The sequence below is a fragment of the Macaca mulatta genome, chromosome 3, assembly GCF_049350105.2.
Source record: "Macaca mulatta isolate MMU2019108-1 chromosome 3, T2T-MMU8v2.0, whole genome shotgun sequence".
Taxonomy (NCBI): domain Eukaryota; kingdom Metazoa; phylum Chordata; class Mammalia; order Primates; family Cercopithecidae; genus Macaca; species Macaca mulatta.
In genome coordinates this window covers 167,793,454-167,815,679 of record NC_133408.1, presented here as the reverse complement: position 1 = coordinate 167,815,679, position 22,226 = coordinate 167,793,454, and the positions used below count along the sequence as shown (strand labels likewise).

At 42.2% G+C, this 22,226-nt stretch overlaps 1 protein-coding gene and 1 long non-coding RNA gene across 6 annotated transcripts in view; both read right to left on the bottom strand.

The window, feature by feature from the left end:
- Positions 1-22,226, bottom strand: part of SND1 (staphylococcal nuclease and tudor domain containing 1) — a 439,060-nt gene that overhangs the window by 127,767 nt on the left and 289,067 nt on the right. The window lies entirely within an intron of this gene.
- LOC144339922 (uncharacterized) lies at positions 1,340-21,512 on the bottom strand. The gene is made up of 2 exons (XR_013415515.1): positions 16,587-21,512; positions 1,340-15,346 (listed from the first exon to the last, which is right to left on the bottom strand). It is a non-coding gene; the product is annotated as an uncharacterized LOC144339922 (long non-coding RNA).

The following is a 22,226-nucleotide window of genomic DNA, read 5'->3' as shown; positions in this document are numbered from 1 at the left end:
ATAGTTTTCAATGCCTGCTCTAGAAATGGTGTCAGAGCTGCCTGCAGAGTAGGGAAGGATAATAGACTGGGCCTGATGGTTATGACCTACACCATAACCTAACCTTCCAGATTTATATGCTAGCCAGAAAAATGGTAAGAAATATAGGAAACATGGGCATTCCTAAAGACAGAAAAGCCATACACATCCTGCTTTCTGCTGCCAACAGGCGTGTCTACATTTGATAAAGCCTACGCTTTGCCATTTGGGGGAAATACACTCTTCAGTTTTCTTCTTCATGGATAGATAACACATTTTGCCAAAGATGTCCGAGATTAAGGGAGTGGAAATGCAACAACTCTGCACGCATCCAGAGAAATATATACGTACATACAAAGAACCTGGTTTTGTTCAGTCTCAACCAAGATCATGTATTCTTTAGCTAACACTCCTCTGTTTGATTTGCAGTCAGTTTGCTTACACAGCACTATTTGGGTTTCAAGGCTTAATTTATTTGACTATATTCATTCCCTTTCCCCATCTTCCTTCCAGCACAACAATTCCAAGCAGAGAGAGAATACATCATACTCCCTTATGCAAAGAGTTCCTCAGCTTTATATTAGAACTCTCTGGAATTACTTTTTCTTTTTAGTAACAGCAAGAAAAGGCATAAATTATGTGTACCAATGTAGCTGTTCTACCTTTAAATTCTCTCACTCATTTCTAAGAGTTGTGCAATATGATCTTAGGATGCTTATAGCATAAGATGATGTTACGCCCAGGGCAGGTGCTGAGAGCATTCAGGCCAATCAACTAGCACAGGTAAGGATAAGAGGTGCTTCGGCCAACAAAGGGCAATTCTGTTGTTGCAGGAGGTTGTCCTGTTGATTTTCATGTAGCTTGATAAAATATACCCTTTTTCTTCCAACTAGGTCTCAAAGGTCTGGTGAGGGAGCGGACACTGGCATTTGCACTGATTTATTCTGGTTGAGAATGGACACATAGGAAATGGTAGAAAAGCTTGTTCCAACTCAGGCAATCTTTCTGCTTTCATAAGCCCATAACGATACTAAAAATGAAGCATCAGAACAAACAGAAGCTGATGACGGCAATAGAAGAAAATGAGGCTGATTAGACAATTTCACACAGCAAAAGTAGTATTTAAATTTTGGTTGTTTTGGTTTTAGGTTCTGCTTTCTTCCCTCTTCTCTTGAAAATGAGTGCTTTTGCACGTGTTTTTTTACAGTGGCAAACACTTAATCAAAGAATTTAATTTTATTTGTTGTGCTATCATTCTAGGTTTCTTCTGTTCTCAAGTTTCAGCTTGCTTTTCAAGTGGTTCAGAATGAAGATGCCTGGATCTAGATCTTACTATGATACAGCTTTATTTGTAAAGAAGAAAATATGTAAGTAAACACCATTTGTAGTTACTGTATGAAAAAAATTCTCATTGATTCTTTTAGAAAATACACTTATGTAATATATTACAACTAGATCTTCCTAAGTTAAACAAGTACTGTAGTTTTAATTTTGTGAAGCAGGTATATATGTATTTTACATTATTTACACATTTAGTAACAATCAGGATAAAATGCTAGGGCTGTGGAAAAACCTACAGTGGACCCACATACGAGTGAATTTACACTGTCCAGAATGATAGTGCTTAAGTATTTAATTAATGCCCTCTCTTGCCAGGAAGAAGGAAAGCTGACTTTGTTAGGGTTTGAGGCACCCTCTGCCAGAGATGTGCCTACACCTCCCAAATCCGGGTGGAGAGGAAAGGACATATTTGGTACTAAAAAACTCTTCTCCCAAGACCAAACTTCTCTTGGGATTCCCCTAAGCTTCATCCCAGGATGTTTCTGGGCAGCTGGCAGAAAAGTACTGAATCTCACAGAAGTTGAGTTTTCATTCCAATTTCACCGTAGCACTGCAGCACCTGATATAATCCCTTAAAGACTCTCAGTCTGGTCCTAATCTCTCTCCTAAAATATAATACAGAGGAGATCTGAATACAGATTGCAACCTGGTCCATTTGTTCTTCCTAATGGAGGAACACAAAGGAATCAACACAAGGAATCATGGTGGATACAGATTTAATGTCTATTTTCTCAGCTACTGATGAGCCTAGGGCTATAGAATACATCTGAATGGAAAAACTCATATGACCAGGCTGATTGCACTTTATTAATTATTCATCATTACTTAACCTCAGGTGGAGACTCAATGCTCAGCAAAACTTCCGCACTCCACCTTTTTCTAGATGACTGGAATTCAATGCTTTCTTTCTTCTAGCAGAGATTCGTGATCCGCAAGGAGGAACAGTATCAACCTCCAAAGAGTGTTTTCTAATGTGTACGTTGTGTGTGGGCTGGGTGTCATTTTTGGTTGGGGCAATAGCTGGGGTGGGACGGTGCGCTGCTAATGGCATTTAGTGAGGAAGGACCAATAAAGCGAATGCGGGCAGTCCCACACAATGCACCTACTATCTGTCTTAGGTACTGCCTATGCCCACCATGGTGCTAGGAAATTAGTAGTGAGAATCCATTCTAAAAGCTTAAGAAAAACAAGGTGTCTGTGACAGCAACGATAATATTGGCCTACATATTGTAATGTGAGCCTGGGAAAGCAGCGACAGAAGCAGAGGTGCTGCTAGATTGATCTTGCCACCCAGGAAGTTCCAGAGGACGAATGGCCAGCAGCTGGAAGAACAGATCTGTTTCCACTTCCTTCTTTTCCACCTGGGCGAGAATAGATAGCAGATGAGAGGCAACAGGGGAACCAGACGGAACATCAATGAACTCTTCTGCTGGGTGATGTTTACCCAGTAATGAGCGAAATGAAAACGGATACAACATAGATTTCCATATCATACGGGAATACCATGACTACTAGAGTCCATTCATTCAACAAATATGTATCAAGTACCTACCACGTGCCAGGCATTGTTCTACATGCTGGGGAGATATACATAGCAATGAACAAAACAGACCAAAATCCTCACCTTCTCACAATTGAACATCCTGGTGGAGAGAGACAGACAAGCCAGTAAAATGCATACTATGTTAGACAGTGGACAGTGCTATGGAAGAGGGAGAGGGGATGGGGCAGTTTCGTGATTTTAAAGAGGAGGGTTAGGGAAACATTTATTGAGAAAGTAGCATTTGACCAAAGATGTGAAGTAGTAGAAGGACTGAACCATAAGGATAACCAGAAGAGAGTGCAAAGGCCCCAACACATGAGTAGAGGCAGTGAAGTGGGAGGAGCAGGAGATGAGGTCAGAGAGAGGAAACAAAGAACAGGGAAGAGAAGCCACACCTGCAGGCACTTGCAGGCCATGGTAAGAACCCAGCTTGCATTCTGAGTCAAATGGAAAGCCACTGTTAGAATGGTATCCAGGGATGAAGAAATACATAGACAGCTACATGTGTGGGAATGTGTATATAAAAATGACTGCAATGCAGTCTGCCAGGGAAACATTCCTAAGTGGTATAGCAATGATGATGGGGATCTGGCTAGTGCACTGCAGAGTCCCAAGACTGCCAGCGGACGTCTAGCTATTGTTTATCCCATTTGCTCACAGAGTAAAGACATAGAGCATGGAGCAATGCCTGGGAAAGCTCAGGAGGGAATCACCCCCACCTTCTTCTGAACTTGTGGGCTGCTGCTATTACCATCACTACCACTCTAGGATGGTGTTAAATTAGCCAGTTTAACAACAACAACAAAAAGCCCCACACAAATGTAGCTTCCAATGGTGTGTTCATTTTTATTAATTGGCTAATTTAACACTGCCTTAGAACTGTAATAAGAGCAGCAATCAGTGAACCTGCCAGCATGCTGCGTGCTCTCATCATCCCTGTACCCTCAACTCTCATCTCAGGTCACACTTTCTATGTGTGCAGAGAATTCAGGGGACAGAGAAGTCACTGCTTCTACTTGGGTACTCATACCTAATGCTTCCCAAAAGTTGTCTAGTGGTTTACTCTGCTGCAGTTCTCCTCTCTCTATGTATTCTACAGACGCCTGGGGGAAGGCAAGAGAGCCCCGCTTACCTCTTTCGAAATGGAGCAGGCAGAGTTCCATAAGGGACAGCACTCTGGACATAAGCATGAATGAAAGTGAGGTAAAATGGTCAAGCTAAGATGTGTCACATTTATCCAGGGGTTTCACATGCCTTCACACAGAAGCTCAAATCCCTGCTAGGAACCTGGACTCTAGCCTTACATGACTCCATTTAAACATTCTTGCCAATCCTGACACTCAAAGGTGGAGCAAAGTGGCTCAGGCTAGCCCTAGTTCTGCGCATGTCAGGGCCACCATGCATGGCTTTGCAGTCCAGGCCCTGAATAGTTACATGGACACAGATGACTGGACAAAGTATCCTCACCAGCAAAATAAGGTTAACAGTGAAAATAAAAATAGGGTTATTATATGTATTAAATTATATAATTTACTATGAAGCATGTAACAGCATCGGTAAACATTAAGTGCCTACTAACATAATTCAGAAGAGTGATTCATCCTAAATCACTAGGTAGCAGGGACCAGTGAGATTTGACAGGGAAGAAGCTCCCAAAGGCTGACCTGAATCTTGGATCTGGGTTGGCCCTGTACTACTCAGTTTTCAGCAGATTCTACTGGCCTTTTGGTTCACATAGTTCACTTTGTATCCTCGTGCTCCCTAGCCTTCAACACGGACCCTGGCATGAGCTGAAGAAATAGCTGAACACTTGGTGATCACAGCTCAATTAACTGCAGCTAGGCTGGGTGCAGCGGCTCACGCCTGTAACCCCAGCGCTTTGGGAGGCCGAGGCAGGTGGATCGCTTGAGGTAAGGAGTTTGAGATCAGCCTGGCCAACATGGTGAAACCCCATTTCTACTAAAAATACAAAAAAATTAGCTGGGTGTGGTGGCTCGTGTCTGTAATCCCAGCTACTTGGGAGGCTGAGGCAGGGGAATTGCTTGAACCTGGGAAGTAGAGGTTGCACTGAGCCAAGATGTAGCCACTGCACTCCAGCCTGGATGGCAAGAGTGAAACTCCATCTCACGAAAAATAAATAAATAAATAAATAAATAAATAAATAAATAAATAAAATAACTGCAGCCATCATTATTATCACACAACTCTTAGTCTAAGAATCCTGAGAAATCCTGCTCTGGAAGACCCAGAATATCTACTGTATAGCCAAAGCTAGCAAGGCAAGGGTATAACTTTTTGCTATTTAAAAGGTACATAACAAGTGGAATAGAAACAACAGCCTTCCAAGAAACACAATGTCAGACACTGAAACTCAGACGGTCATATTCTCAGTCTCTTTTGAATCAACAGGATGGCAGTTGTGGCAGCAGCAGAACAAGATGAGGGAATGAGTTTCAATTCATCAGAAACACCCCCACAATGATAGGGCCATCTAACTGGCTACAACCTACACAGGGCCCGGTTCTCATCAGCATGCTGAGAACCTCTGCAGGAGAGGACATTAGTTAGTGAAATGCCAACCAGGCTGCTTTACTAGTTCCAAATGATGCCAACATGGTGCTAACATTGTCATTTTGCTATTCCCATGGTTCAGAAGCAGCAGGGACAACATAACAAGATACCTTTGAAGAAAAACTGTTCTTGGACCTATCTTCTTGGAGACCCAGGGCCAGAAATATAGGATCATGCAACTTAATAATTTGCTGTTCTACTGGCCACAGAACATTGAATAGTAGACTGGTAAATACTAGGTTTCTTAGATGGCCTATCAGGATTTTTCTGTTTAGGGAAACGGTCTCTATTGATTAAATGCCCACTCTGATCTAGGCAGTGTTCTAGGTGCTGAGGATATGACAGGGACTGAAACAGACAAGAATCTCTGTCTCCATGAACTTTATATTCTGAAGAGGGGGAAAGATAATAAAATAAGCAAGTATATTATACAGTGTGATAGAAGATGATAAGTAATATCCAATAAAATAAATAAGAGAGTGTCAAGGAAGAAGGTAGCAAAAAATTATGCATACATGCACATGTGCAGATGTGTAAACACATATGAAACTACCCCAACCATAGCACTGAGGCCTGGGATAACTAAGAGATAATGTGCCCTAAACTGTAGCTTGCTCCTGTTCTTGGAACTCAGCAGTAGGCCAATAATAATCATTGACAGTGCAGGAAAGAGGCCTTAGGGGTCTGCAGAAGCTCTAGGCCCTCAGTCGAGCCTCTCCTGACCACTCCAGCCCTGTCTCTTCTTTCTCACATGAACTTCCAGAGATGTTCTGTAACCTCACCTCACCTTTATGCAGATGCTTTCTGCCTGGAGTGAGCTAAAGAGAGTTAATTAAGTATTAAAGGAGTATTTAATCTGATTTACCAAGTGCACCACCGTCCTCAACATGGACTTGCTCCCGGAGACAAAGTATCCAGATGTATCTGCCACAGTCCTGCTATAAATGCAGGGGCAATTGGAGCAAGTGACATACTAGGGCTCTGGATTTCAGGGAGCAGGTATGGTCATACAGCAAGGAGATGGGAGCAGAGACCTGGCGGGAGATCACTACATGACAATCTCTGTTCATTCGGCATACATAGATGCAACATCTGCTACAAGTTAGGCATTATGCTGAGGAATCGGCATATGGAGATAAACCAGGAACACAGGCTAGAGGAAGAGAGACATGTATGCTAAGCTGAGGTTTCTTTGGAGCCATATACTTACTTACACCAGGTTCCGGGAGGTGATGATAAAAAGAGGGAAGGCAACAGGCATTCCAAGTAGAGAGCAGAATGGGTTAGATGCCTGAGGCCAGTAAGACTAGTTTTGGACCCTTCAGGTGCTCCTGCTCAGGAAGAGCATAAGGTGGGGGAATGTAGGTAGCAAAGCTAGAAGGATGAACAGGGTTTAGATCATGGAAGGTCATGTATGTCTTATTTTGAAGGCAAAGGAACTGATGAGAAGTTGTAAGCAGGGCATGATGTGAGCAGTTGTGTGTCTTAGAATGGTCTCCTTGTACAAGGCAGACAGGCCAGAAGGGTCTTGAGAACAGAAGACAACGACTGGTTAGGAGACAGAATCCTGTCAGAGCAGAAAGACTGGAATAAACTGATTCTATAGACCCCAAGGATTGCTGATGATGTGCCTGAGAAAGGAGAATGGGGGGCAGGTTGAACAAAGCATGATAGCAAAAGGAGAGCTTATTAGGAGCTATATTTTTCTCTCTCCTGTTTTAAATCCTAGATAATTTTACCACCAAAGTCTCCCTGCATAACCACATGCCACCCCCCCTCCCAACTCCACTGGCTGGGGGGAGAGAAGTAGCTTCCCACCCTGACAGTTCCAGTGCTCGGCAGAATGAGTTATGGGAATGCTCTCATCTCTCTCTCAAGATAAGGTGCGGCTCTCCATGGGAGATGCAGGCGGATATATATCAGTGCCCTAACCAACAGAGATAAATGTCATAACTCCAGCTCCTGTCCATAAATACACAGTGCAGGAACAACCTTAAACAGCCCAGTGTGCCCAGAAGAGGCAGGATTTAGTGGGCTTCGTTACTTGCTCATGTGCTGAAAAGCGCTTTTAGGAGGGTGTTAAATAGGCACATTACGCAAGCTCATGGACCCAAAATAAATAAGGCATTCTCCTTATGTGGACGTCGCCCACACAGAGAAGCTGCATGTGCCCTGCTCAACAAGAAAGGAGAGGAAGAGACTTTACAGAGATGCCAGATACTGCTCTTGAGGCAGTATCCTTCAAACCAGTGCCAGCAAGAGGGCAGGGAGGAGATTCTTTATTGGCAGGATCCCACTGCAGATACCAGGGACACTCATTCTAAACAAGACATGCGTCTCAGCAAGAGAACCTGCTGCTCATCATCTCCCAGAGATCTGTGATTTCTGGAAGTGGAACTGGTGGGAGATTTCTTGGTTCAACACCCTTTATGGTTCTGGAGGCTGTGCTTTATCCACCTCCCATTACCTGCTCTTTGTCTTTAGGTCCAGGCCATCAATTTGACTTTTCATACAAAGCTCTGCTCCTAAACAAGCAACTGACTCATCTTCTCAAATCAGTGAAGCTCTCCAGCTCCCTGGAGAGGGATATATTAAATATCAATCATGCATATTATTTTACAATATAATTACTTTGGCAATTAATCTGTAAGAAATATTGCTCTCCAGATCCTAACTTCTGCCAATACAAACACAAAGCTCTTGGAGAGCGGTCACATGGATGGAGCCTGAGCTTCCAGGGAAAGAGAGAGGACTGCTCCACACAAAGCCAAAGACATAAGAAATTAAAAGATGAGATGATCTCCCCAGAGTCTCTTTCAACCCTGCTTCAAGAGACCATCGGTGCCACTATTTAATCAAGGAGAAGCAGAACTCAAACAAAAATGGAGGAGGGACTATCTTACCAAAGCAAGTAATAATAAGGGCTCCTGTAGTCATGAGGTTTACAGTCTGCATTTTGGGGGGAGTAAAGATAGATGTTTCCACAGATAAGATCTTTAGTACAGCATCTCCATACAAAACCCCACTGTTAGCTTAATGAAGGTGGGCTTTTGTTTTGTTCCCTGCTGTGTCCCCAGAACACAGTGTGCATTCCATAAATACTTGCTGGAGTAAGGGGGGGAAGGAAGGAAAGCAGGTTCTGCCAGACTCATTTCACTGAGAGGTGCTCACATAGCCACCCTATCTACTGTCCAGTCTGCATCAATCAGCTGGTCCATCTTTGCCCACAATCCCATGAGGAGCTTGTAAGATAGCAAATATATATATTTTTAAAGCCAATTCAATTTCCCAAATCTAAATGCAGTCCATCTCAAACCTATATACTGCCTTACAGTAATCAGCTGATCAAATTAAAAAATAAGTAGCTACACCGAATGCTGAGAGTTTATTTCCTTCCTTTTCTCCTTCCCTACGGTGGAAGAGGAACCGTGAAAAGGCTAAGAGTAGCAGCAGGAGAGACCAGAGAAGGAAGTGATAATTGCCAAATTGGATAAGCAGTCACTGAATAAATGAAAATTAACAAGACTTGTTTTCCAATAGCTTCAAATCCAAGTGAAAATGATTGCTAGTGGAATGAATGAGGAAAAACATTTCTCCATCAAAAGCACTTTTCACTTTTTACTTGATATTTCTTTTACTGCCCCAATTAGTATCATTATGACAATAAACTAAATAAAGGGCAGATTGAGAGAGTTAAGGGAGATTAAGTGAATAATCCATATAAAAGCCACGAGCACAGAGACTAACTGGTTCGGTCCATATGCACATGCAAATGTTTACTTCATACCTGCCCTCCTTTCCTATTAGAGGGAAGGACTGGGGGATAAAAAACTTAAAGGCAGGAAAAATAGGAGTAGGTGGGATAAATAAAGAGGAAAAGAGATTGAAAGTAAAAAAAGGCTAAAAGAGGAATTTTAGAATGAGAAGTGTGTGGGGGTGGTAAAACAGAAGGGAGGAAAAGTTCAGGGGACGGAAAAGAGATCCAGGACAAGACCTGTGCTCCCATTAGCAGATCTTGATGTTGGCAGGTGAGGAATCAAACACCCTATTACAGATGCTTTCTCCTTTTCATACATACACATACACACACACACGGTCTTGTCACCCAGGCTGGAGTGCAGTGGAGTGACCACGGCTCACTGTAGCCTTGACCTCCCAGGCTCAAGTGATCCTCCCACTTCAGCCTCCCAAGTTCAGGTGCACACCACCATTTCTGGCTAATTTTTAAATTTTTTGTAGAGATGGGGTCTCACTATATCGCCAGGGCTGGTCTCGAGCTCCTGGGATCAAGCAATCCTCCTGCCTTGGCCTCCCAAAGTGCTGGGATTACAGGTGTGAGCCACTGCAGTTGGCCGCTTTCTTCTGACTGTAGGTTTCTCTTACTGGTGCTACAGTCGCCCATACTATGAAAAAATGGTTGAGATTCTATTCATAAAAGATGTTTTACAGGCATCTACATTAAGTAAAAATGTTCATGTTAATTATGGGCCTCAAAATACTGGGTATCTGACACTTTCAATTTTGATAAGCAACTTCAGAAATAATCTAGATTGTTGTTAACTGTCATGTCAAAAATGAGTTACAAGCACAGAAAGCTAAAGCCAACAGCCATAAAATCTAACACAGCTGCTTTCCTCAGTGGCTGATGGATCTACTGAGGAATCTCCTGGGGCTGCTAGGCCATGGGGTCTGAAAAAATACAAGAAAGCTCAGAGTTCCTAATTTTCAGCCTACAGCTAACAGCTTCTCAGAGACGTTTGTGTCTTCCTGCTCCCTGGGCTTGTTCCATCAATTTGCATCCTCTGTGGCTGTTGTCTGCCCTTTGGAAATAGTGATGATCTGTATTTATGTGCAGTCTTCATTCCTAGAGGTAGAACAGCCTCTCAGGAGACTCTCAGAAATGCACATTGGTGCCACAAATATGACTGCAAAACAAAAATCCATTAATGTCTTGGAAATGATATCCCACAGAAATCAAGATCAAAACCTGCTAAGCAATAAACTTGTATATAAGAATATACATCGCTTTCCTGTATAGATGAAATTTCCACTTATTCAACAAACATTTACTGAGTGCCTACTATGTGACAAGGACTGCTAGGTGAGGATACAATAGAGACAAGCAACACAAAAACTTCAAGGAGTTTAGAGTCTTTTGGAGAAAGCCTCCACTAAATAGGAAATAAGTAAGGGAAGGGAACTATAGGGAGCTAGAACCTATCATGAGGGGGAAGGGCTTATTCTGCTCTGGGAAAAAGTGGTATTTACGCTGAGAAGTGAAGGATGAATAGGAACTAGCTCTTTTTATGTGGCAATGTAGATTTTGCAACATGCAGGTCCAAATAAGTCCAGGAAAAGGAAGAAAGGATCCTCAGCTAGAGAAAGTGTTTTTTTTGTTTTTTTGTTTTTGTTTTTTTTTTTTTGCTTTTGCAATGATACAAGACAACAACTAAGGTCACTAGCTAAGGCTCCCATACATACTAATAAAAGGGGGTCAGGGACCAGGATTTGTGCAATGGACCCTGATCTCATGATCTCAGGCACATTCTTTAATCAGTTCAGCTTCATATTTCCAACCCCCATTTTGGACCACCACATTCTGTCCCCCAAAATTGGCTTTACTCACAAGAAAAAATTACTTTTAAGAAGCAGAATCTCTCCCTATCCCCTTCCATATAAATGTAACAATACTTAACATGTGATATACCCTCTCAACACATTTTTAAATAAAGTACTCTTACCAATAGGCACAATATTGTACAGCAGATTTCTAGAACTTACTTGTCTCACATAACTGAAATTTTAGAACTGTTGAACAGCAGCAACTCCCTGTTTCCCACTGCTCCCAGACCCAGAAAACCACCATTGACTCTATTCTCTGTTTCTATGAGTGTCACTATTTTAGTTACCTCACATAACTGGAATCCTGCAGTATCTGTCCTGCGACTGGCTTGTGTCACTTAGCATAATGACCTGAAAGGTTCATCCATGTTGTCACAAATGGCAGGATCTCCTTTTTTTGCCTAAGGCTAGATAACATTCCTTTGTAGGTATATACCACATTTTCTTTATCCATTGGTTTCTAGATGGCCATTTAGGTTGTTTGAATATCTCGGCTATTGTGAATAAGTGCTGCAATGAACAGGGGACTGTAGGTATCTGTTCAAGATACTGATTTCATTTCCTTTGGATATATACCCAGAAGCAGAATTGCTGGATCCTGTGGTAATTCTATTTAATTTTTTTTTTTTGAGAAATCTTCATATTACTTTCCATAGCAGCTGAGCCATGTTACAGTCCCACAAACAGTGCACAAGGGTTCCAAATCTAGATTTGTTCTGAATTGGTGCTTGCTTGCATATCAAACGTTTGGGGATTAAAAAAAAATAATAAACTGGTTCTTGCTCATACTTGCTATCTTTTAGTTTTTTGATAGTAGCCATTCTAATGGGTATGAGGTCCAGAATCTTTTTCAAGAGTCTGTAATCCTATATACATCTGAGATTTAATCTGCAACTACCATTACATCTCTGTAAGATGTGGCCACAATGACAGACCAGCCTAGTATGCACGCTAAGAGCTCTGAACTTCTTACCAAACAAGGGCGAATCTGGGCAGGAGGAAGGGAATGTAACAGGACTGTAGTTTTCATTTCATGGATGGGAGGGAAAGTCATGTACAGTATTGGTTCAAGGATATGCCCTAAAATGTCATAAGGCAAAGGCCTTCCCAGACAATAGCATTTATGTGGACAGGATTCAAATCATGTATCAAGTATTGGTTCAAAATGGCCACTTAGGGCTTTCTTTGCATCATACAAATGCTGTGTCACTGGATAAGAGGCATATCACAAGGATGATCTGCTGATCACAATGACACTATTTTTTCTCCACTTCTTTCATGCGGAAACTGAGAGTTTCACATATCTAGCAAGTTGGGGAACCTAAACTTAGACTAGGTGGGGACTGGCTCCAAAACCTGTTCTCTTAGCCACTAACGTTTTGTGTATGCAATGAATATTTCATAATTCCTAAACCTAGAGACAAAAAAGGGGGAGGGAAGTCTAGACCTTTCTTCTCAAAAGAGGGATCTGCAAATCACCGGCATTGACATCGCCTGGAAACTTGCTAGAAATGCAAATTCTCTGGCCCAACTCCAGACCCATTCAATAAGTTTGGAAAGCACTATTCTAAAGCTCTTGGGATCCTAAAGCTCATGGGGTCCTGGTGACCACAGTCTCTTTACAGCTTCTACTCTAAAGGGCAAATCAAGAAGTTCTGTCCCAGCATTCCGGTTTTCTTTCAAGTACAGTGAGAGAAAGAGAACTGAGAGTGAAGGGAGTGGAGGATAAGCACTCTTTATCTTCTATTCAGCATAAAGCCTGGCCCACCAAATGACAAGGGAAAGGCAAAACAAAGTGATAGAGCACAAAACACAGCTGGCCATTAGTGCTGACAAAGGCTGAGGGAAGCACCTTTTCCTTCTTCAGAGGATCTAACCCACATTTCACCCTGTGCTGGGGCCAAATCCTGAGCTGGGAGGCAGCTTCAAATAAGGCAAAGGACCTTGGATTGGAAAAGAAATTTTGCTCTCAGGTGATGTTCAAAACAAGTAAAGATGACTTCTGGTCTGCTGAGGGAAGGGTGTTTTTCAAAATGCAAGATTTCACACACAGGCACATGCTGTATGAGATGCTTTTTGCCCCCCAAAACAAACAACAACAAAAGAAACCCACACAGTTTTTTTGTTCTTAAATGCTGCTGGGAGAGTGATTCAGTTTTGAATTTAATAGTTAAAGCTGTAAGCTTACTTTCTCAGTGTGTATGCACATCTCATCTCCTTCCAAACATTAAGAGATTAAAATCCAGCTCTTCTAAACTTGGCTCATTAAAGGCAATCTTCTTGCTAAGTATTGAACTTGAACTGCTTTTAAGTTTGATGCAAATAAAGGTCAAACTATTTTACTTTTTTCTTAAGGGTTCAGGGAAAACAAACGTGTATGAGAGAGCCTGAGGTGGAAGAACAGAATGAGCACCGAGAACTTACCATTCAAAGTGATTTAAGAGCGAATAGGGCTTCATTTATTTGCCAGCTCCCTGTCTTCTCATCCCTCCCCTTCAAATCTCTTCACATTTGCATTGTTCATGTAAAATGAGTCAGGGAATGCAAAAGCTAAGGTTCTCATAGCAACTGTTAAGAATCCCACACGGCACATAAGCAGTATTGGCAATTACTAATTGGCTGTTGCTAAAGGTGAACCCTTAATATACCACATGTGTGAAGTGGGCGAAACAGCATTCTAACAGAACTTGAAACTTATTTCTCAGTTTATGTGTTTAAACCTGTAGCCTTAAAAATGAGCACCTGACAAAGAAGGACAAATCAAAGATAAATCAAATGGTTAGCACCATGATTCTATAATCCTAACGAGAAGAGAACTGGGAATGGAAGAGGGTTGGGCTATGCAGGGGTCCAGATCTTGCACAAATATCTGGGAGACATCTGAGCAATGGGTGAATCCCAAACAAGCAGCTTGCCCCAAAGAAGTTGGTAGGGCCATACAACATAGCTTCTCAACTTCTCTCTGGTGCTATCACCAAAGCCCAAGGTCCTCATCTCATTAGGGCCCTAATTGCTCTTCTGAGAATTGGATCGATGGCATTAGCATTAGCCCTTGGCTAGCTCACCTTTGAGCTCAGTCCACTTTAAAACTGAGCTCTGTTATCCAATTAGAGTGTTTATCTGATGAACTATGGGAAGACACAGACTGTCTTCTAAGCTGTCATCTACTCATACAGATTACACTTATGTCAGGGCAAAAATTTAATCAACTCAATTTACTGATCAGCTGATTTGATTTCAAACTCAAAATGTTAAGAGAGTAAGGAGCAGGATTCATAAGATCATGACATTTTAGCCCTTGAAAGAATATCAGCTACCATTTAATATAATCCAGGGACAATACTAGGACTATAGTCTGGAGTTAACAATGGGGGGTTGAGGGGGAGGTACAGCCGATAAAGGCACAGACAATGAGAATCAGAGAAATGGGGGCAGATACCTGTGTGAGCTTCATTTTAAGGCCATACAGGAATCAGTAGAGTCTGGATGAGAAATAAGGTATTCCAATTTCTTATTCACTAAACTTTCCATTATCAACTTCCCTCTAAAGTATGTCTAACTCATGTTTCACCTATTTTACTCCCCTTGAATTAGGTTTCCTACCTCAACCCTACTACACTGTGTGTGTCCTGCTGTACCAAAAAGTAGCAGTCCCCTTGCAGTCCTTTATAGGATCATGGATAGCAATGGGGGCAAAAGAAGTACAAAAGCTAAGAATGGTGGGGTCATTATTGGCATAATGCTCGTCATCTCTGGGGCCAATAAAACAATTGGCCATAAAATTCATACTATTCACTGATGGGTGGGAAAACAGAGCTGAGTGAGGGTCAAAGAGACATAATCAATGAGGACAAGGACACATACCAACACAGTAGTTATTTCAGTGAAAATGCAGGAGGACACACGACTCAGTGGATGGGAATCGCAAATATGGTAAGAGTGTGCAAAGTTGAAAAAAATGAGTCTTCCTTTTAGTCTGTGCCATGACATATGAGGCCAGCACCCAGAGTCCTCAGGTACTAGCTGCCATTCGTGCCTCTGTAGCTGGCGTCTTGGGAAGTGCCAGCCTTGAAGGCCCTCTCTGTGCTGTCCATCTGCATTCAGGAGGTTGGCATTCAGCTAATATTTATAGTTCACCAAGAAAACACTGATATTCTCATAGTGCCATTAAATAACAGAATCCAAACATGCTTCGAAGTGTATATGAAGTGGATTATTTTGCCATACTTCTGGCTCATTATTTCCTGAAATCTGAAAGAATATAACATTATAAAGCTCCTGTCATATCTAGGGGCAGCATGAAAAACTCAGACAGCAAACATGCAAATATCCTGAGATGTACACATTTCCAGAGGCTTCCAGACGGGGCTGTAAACTACATTACTTAAATGCTATTATACTTTTAGGTTCTTTCACCCCTGAAAACATCTCAGCCTGACAGAAGCCCCAACTCAAATCTGCTAGAATGCTAAGTTTTGATCCAAAAGATCCACTGGCCTCACAGCTGGCCTGGAATTTGAACAGAGAACTTGAAAGCAGAAGTTTTCCTGGAAAAGCCAGGATGTACAACTGCCATGAGTCGCCTTTCAAGCTGGAACAATATCGTGAAACAAGAATGGTGACCCCTTGAACTTTGAGAAAAAAGTGTTTTCTATATGAGATGGAAAAGCATTATTTTCTGTTCTTATGGATGTGAGAAGCAATCTGACCAAAATCTTCTGGTTCTAAAAATACACAAATAGCTAGTGGGGCAATATGTTAACAATGTAATAAAGGGTAAATGGAAGATCTTTGTAATTGTATTCTTGTAACTTTTCTGTAAGTATAAAATTATATCAAAATAAAGAGGCATAAGGATTATTAAAAACAAAAATAAAAAACTTGAGGCTTAAATGTTGGATCTCCTGGGACACTTACTCACCATAGTCATGCTATTCTGCGAAAGGTGTATCAGAGGCAATAGTCCAGGAAATCTCAACAGCCACTTCCTCAGAGGAAAGCCCTTTGTTAGTAGACACTGTTAACATTTCAATGCCAGTTTCATGTGCTCTATCTCAAAACTCTGCTCTTCAAGGTAGTCAGTTTAACCCTTTCACCTCCATATTAGAAAAGAGGGTTCCTTGGTGGATGGCAAATATTCTATTTCTCTAACCTGTTCTCTCTAAGCTATACACTTACGTATCACCAGCACTAGGCAAGTTGCTTGGTCTTTTATTAATAAAGCAGCTGAATAATTTATAAGGGTTGCATAGGGCCCATTAGAAGGGCCAGAGCAGTAATAACTGGCTTAGGACTTTGCTTACTCAGGGCTAAAGTTTAATTTATCCATAAATGCCCCAGCTCACAAACCCATCCCACAGGTCTGACCTGCTCTCTTTTGCTCTACGATCACATGTCCTAGCCATGCTCTCATCTTAGATGTGTTCCTATTGGTGTCATCTCTGGGGCCAATAAAACAAATCCAAACCCCCAAACAACTAAAAATGCTTACCTTCATTACTACACTTCCTACTTAGGGTCACTGCCACTGTCCCATTCTTAAGTTTTGGTCATCCCAAAAGAAAGGCAGTACCAGACTGATTCCTAGCCAACAGGAGAGCACACGCAGATGCAGTGAATGGAGGGAAGATTAGAAAGGTCCCTTGTTACCTAGAGGTAAGTATGTTCAATGTCAATTAGGGCATTGCGTTCTAAATGAGGAGATCAAGAAAATATGCCCTGCTATTTATTTAGTAAGTGAGTTAACTTTCCCAGGCTTCAGTTTTCTCATCTGCAAAATGGAGACTGTAGTGTAATGGTGCCTGCCTCACAGGACTGTGGGTAAGGATGAAATGAGTTAATCCACAGCATGTAAGTACTCATTAAGTGAAAACTATTATTAGAAACTCAGACATGGAATGAATCTTAGAGAAACCTCGTCCAAACCACTTATTCTATGAAAAAAATCTGAGGCCTGGCGAGGTTCTGTGACCTGTTCAAGGCTCTGTTACTTTGGAAACAGATCTAGGCATTAATTCAGTTCTCCTGAGAGACACCCAGTTTGGTTCTGTGTGTGACTGCAGGGCTGCTGTGGCTCTAGCACTCTTCCTCTGTGGCAACTATAGGGTTATTTTGTTTTCTAAATTTTTTTTTTTTTTTTTTTTTTTTAGACAGAGTCTCGCTCTGTCACCCAAGCTGAAGTGCAGTGGCTTACTGCAAGCTCCGCCTCCCGGGTTCACACCATTCTCCTGCCTCAGGCTCCCCAGTAGCTGGGACTACAGGTGCCCGCCACCAAGCCTGGCTAATTTTTTGTATTCTTAGTAGAGATGGGGTTTCAGCGTGTTAGCCAGGATGGTCTCGATCTCCTGACCTTGTGATCCGCCCACCTTGGCCTCCCAAAGTGCTGGGATTACAGGCGTGAGCCACTGCGCCCACCCTTTCTAAATTTTAAGAGAGTCAAAATGTTAGCCAAGAAACATCAGTGCTCCTTCATTTATCCAAGAACTTTCTAGTGAGTGCTGACTTGGTGAAGCACTATTCTAGGCAGTGTTATGGTGGCTTCAGTGGTAACAAGATAGACATGGTCCTTACAAGGTCCCCTCAAGCATCTTACAATCTGATGATGAGACAGTGATGTCAGAGGGAGTGATAGAGGGGGATGTAGTCAGGAGGGTGGATGGCAGTTAATTAAGGCGTTTCTTTGCAGTGTAATCTCTAGGAAGATGGTACTGTAACACTGGTTTCAGCATTGCATATATGAATATGCATGGGTATATGTGATAAGAAGAAATTATACAAAGTGGCATTACCCTCTGAAAAGTTCATTCTTGGGCACTCATATCAGAAATAAACACTACTCATTATCAGAATAGACCTTTTTTGGTCTTGGTCTTACCTCCCTGGCTATTCTGGAGCAGATGGGTGGATTAAGGCAAAAGGGCACTAGAGTAATCAATGCAGGGCTCAGTTTACTCTCAGGTGAAGTTCATTTCTCTACTCTCTCAAGGTTGGATTCTTAGCCGTTGGCATTTGTGCTATGTGCCACGAAATTCCTGCCCCAAGAACCAGTTCAGGGGATCAAAGAGCTATTATTAATGTCTCAGTTTAGGCCAACTGAGAGAGGGAATGACAGTAGAGGCAGGCCACTCACCCCTCCATTCAGCCGCCCTCCTCCACAACGGGGCCATTGAGCAGGCGCCACAATAGAGGGCTGAGAATAAAAGGCCGAAGGAAAGCATACAGAGTCCCCTTGCACAGACTCGGTCATTCATCACCAGGCAAGTGCCAATATCTGGCAACAGCAATCTCAATTTCTGCAAATCCTCCAACTTGCAACAGCTGCTAGTGACTCTGGTGGGCGGCTTTGCTGCTTACGCCAGTTTCCAATACCAAGTCCTGGCCCACAGCCAAGTAGACATTACTTGGGTTAGAGACACGCTGGCTGCAGAGAGCAGCAACAATGGACTTCACAGCTTATAAAGCAGCTTACAAAGAGCTCCCGTGTATTTCAAAAAGCACTTCAGATAGCTGGTGAGAGAAGCTATCTGCACAAATGCATTCAAGCAGTTTATTTCTAACCCACTTAATTCAAGGTTTCCTTCAGGAGCCAATGGCATAGTGGAGGTAGGTGCAGAGAACTGCAAGAGGGCTGGATGGCTTGGCAGCTGAGGCAACGCAGTCAAGCCACATCCGCCCTCCTCTGGAGCACCAGCTCAGCAGGATGAGGAGTGACTGGCAGCAATCAGTCCTCCAATGGGTTAACAAATGTAATGAAAAAATGAAACAAATTCTGTGGGATTCCACGGCTCTTTAGTGAGTTGTCAAAACTGCTTTCATCAGCATTGTTAAGGAGCATTTCTAAACGTTACTGAATGAACGTGCCGAGTGCCATCTAGGTGCCTGCTGCCACACCATCCAAATGTACCTTCATCTGATTGCACAGGTAACGCCAGCCAATGGCACCTCCTGTTCTGCCTCACCTCTCCCAAGTCTCTACGGTTCCACTCATCTCCTCCATGAGATCTAGACTTGCCCTTGTAGGCACAGCTGACTAGTTTCTAGAGAACAACTTTGCCAGGTAACAGGCACACAGACCAAAAGAAGCTAAAGACTGAGGCACAAAGGCCTATGTCTGGAGCCTGGATTTTATGGAAGCCACAGAAGGGCACAGCAACAATGGGCCCAAAATGGACCATGTTCATAGGAGAAATACAGACAGGTAACAATTCTTTATCAATTTTGTTTTGTCCTCTTGCCCATAGATTTTTCAAAAGAATTTCATGAGTACTTTTATTTATGGAAAACAAACTAATGTGAAGACTGAGGTGAGGTGGGAACTAAGGACCCCTTCACATGAGTTTGGACCCCACTTGGAGCTCTGATGTGCTGTGTATGATTTCTTAGAAACTATGAATCAATAGATTCCAGGTAAGAAATTATTACAATAATTAATAGAATCAAAAGAAATATACAAAGCCGTATCCAACATGAAGTAGAACTGGATTGTGAAGTGGCACAGCTCAAGTGCTACTATGTTGAAGGAACCGAAGCTACCAACCCCCCAGCACTTATTCCAATAGTAAGATCTATTCTTTAGGGGAATAAGGAGTGAGTATGATATGGCAATGTTCACTGTGAGGCCAACCTCCTAGCATGAAATGGATCCATGTAAGAGGCTCAGCATGCTATTACCCCATATTATTAACATATAATATGCCATGTGCAGCAATGAGACTCCTTAAAGGGATCAGGTTCTGAATTAATGTATCATCTGTACTTGGATTATCAGCATCAAATGCAACTCTTCGTGTATTGGTTATTCCAACAGCTAGTAGAAGAATGAAGATTATATCACAGAAAACCTTTAGGGAGAAAGTGGGGAAATAAAAACAGTTTCTATCAACTGCAGAATTTGTGCTTGCCTATCAACAATGCACATTTACTTCCAGTACGACTTCCCTGTATTTTTCATGTTATGTTTTAAAAGTTAGCATTCACCAACAGGAAGAAATTCTGCAACAGAACTCAGAACCAAAATTAGAGCTCACAGAGGAAAGCAAAATGGCACGAACACAGACCTAACTAACAGAGCTCGCTTTCTGCCCCCATCCTGCTGCTAGAAACCAGACACTATGTTAGGCACAGTGAGGCAAGCCTAGGAAGGCTCCAATCACAGATCCATGATCTATGACTGTGCATTTCTGATTCGGTTCTTGAGATGCAGATGCTGAAGCTACTGTACCATCTGCCAAGAGCAACGGCTGCTCCACGAGACCTTCACTCCTCGCAAATCTCACTTAAAAGACCCACCTCTAACTTGGTATTTTACACTCAATGTTAATATTTAAGTATACACGGCACTGCGGTGCAATATAAATGCTTGTCAAAAATAAGATCCTTGAAAGCATACACTATTTCCTTTTTTCCTCTTGCAGTGTCAAGCAATTAACAGGTATTAAATAACCACTGACTAGTCAACTACAAAAAAGAGGGATGTGAGCAAGAATACTAGCAAGAACAAGTATCTGTTACCATGTCTTCCCACCCACCCAACTGTGGAGGAAAAAACTCCCTCCTCTCAAATCAAGGCAGGCTGCTTACAAGGAGCACCACGTGAAAGGGAAAAATGGCCACTCTACGCAATATGCCTATTTTGATGTGAAGGGCTGGTCTGTCGTTAGCACTTCCCAATCAGTAGCACTCACAAATAGGTCTAAACTTGGAAAATTAAAAAAAAAAAAAAAAAAAAAAAAACTCCCTATCAAACAATGAGAATCAAGAGTAAAAAAGAAATAGCAGTTTGCTAAAAAAGAGACTAAAATACATCAGGGCCTTAGAAGAGTTATTTCTGCATTCCCTGCACATACGACATCATTCATGAAGAAGGCAATGGTACAAATATAGCATAAATGTCGTCTGCTCTAGCTTGTAATTTAAAATGCAAATGCTAATGAGCGAACTGGTATATCAGTGGAGTTAATAACCGCATGCCTAGCACAGGGGCTGCATCCAAAACACACACAGAGAAGAGACAGACACCATGTTCCAATTTAAAAATAAAAACACCCAAATTAACCCTAGAAAAATCACTAGCAGATGTACAAGCTCAGGAAAAGGAGGCACACAAGGGCAGGGAAATGGGAACTTCTCCACCAGCCGCAGACTAACCAGTCAATTTAAATATTTTCCTACATATAGTAAAGGTAAGCATAGGAGTTACGAGGGTTTACTGAGGAATGCTATTGTAAAAGCATTCCAGAGTATAATAAGTATAATAAGGAAAAGCTACAGGGAATCCAGAAAGCTTGAATAGAAAGTTTTCTCCAAAGCCGACTTTAGAAGCCTATAAGCTAATCTTGCAGGGAGCCAAATGAGATGTAGATCTCATTTACTTCATCATAGGCAAAGGGTGAAGAAGCTTTGGTTAAAAAAAGCCCAAAAACTTACAAGGTCTAGATTTAAAGGGTCATTTAAGTAAATTGGAAAAAGCTCTAATGATGAAATAAAATGATGGAGAGAATGCAATTGTGTCTCAAATGCCTTCCAAACATGAAAGGAACTTCTGTGGATTGTTCTTGCTCCTCATAGGCTGGTGCTTGGCAGCCCTGCAGCAGAATGTGGGAACACTCCACAGCACTGAGATGAAAAGCAGCTCCTTGGGCTTCCTCAGAGCCCCCCACGCATGGGCAACGAGGAAGTGCATTGTGTGGTTAGTGGCCCTGTCCAGCGCCAGGACTGAAACTACGACGCCTCCTCAAGGCCAGCAGGAGAGTGAGCTTGCACATGCTGCCCACATTGGACACCTAGTGTCTTCTAGTTCCCATGTTAGTGCTATTCATTCAAATTCCACACAAAGAGCCAGGCCCAAACTCTAACAGATCCAGCCCATCTGACTGGTGAAGCCTCAGGAAAACTTTTGAAAGAAACTCAAGGTAAGCAATGGCCTGGAGTTTGGGGAAGGGGGCAAACAGCTTTTCAATGATGAAGAATGGTTCTATTTATTTATTTTTTAAACCCAGTCAAATCTGTTTGAAAGGGGTGGGGGATTCCTGAGATGGTTTCCATAGCAACCAGGATTAAGTCTTACAGCAGTGTGCACTGTTCACCCTGGGGCTGCCCATTACCAGATTTCAAAGCATTAACCTTTAATTTC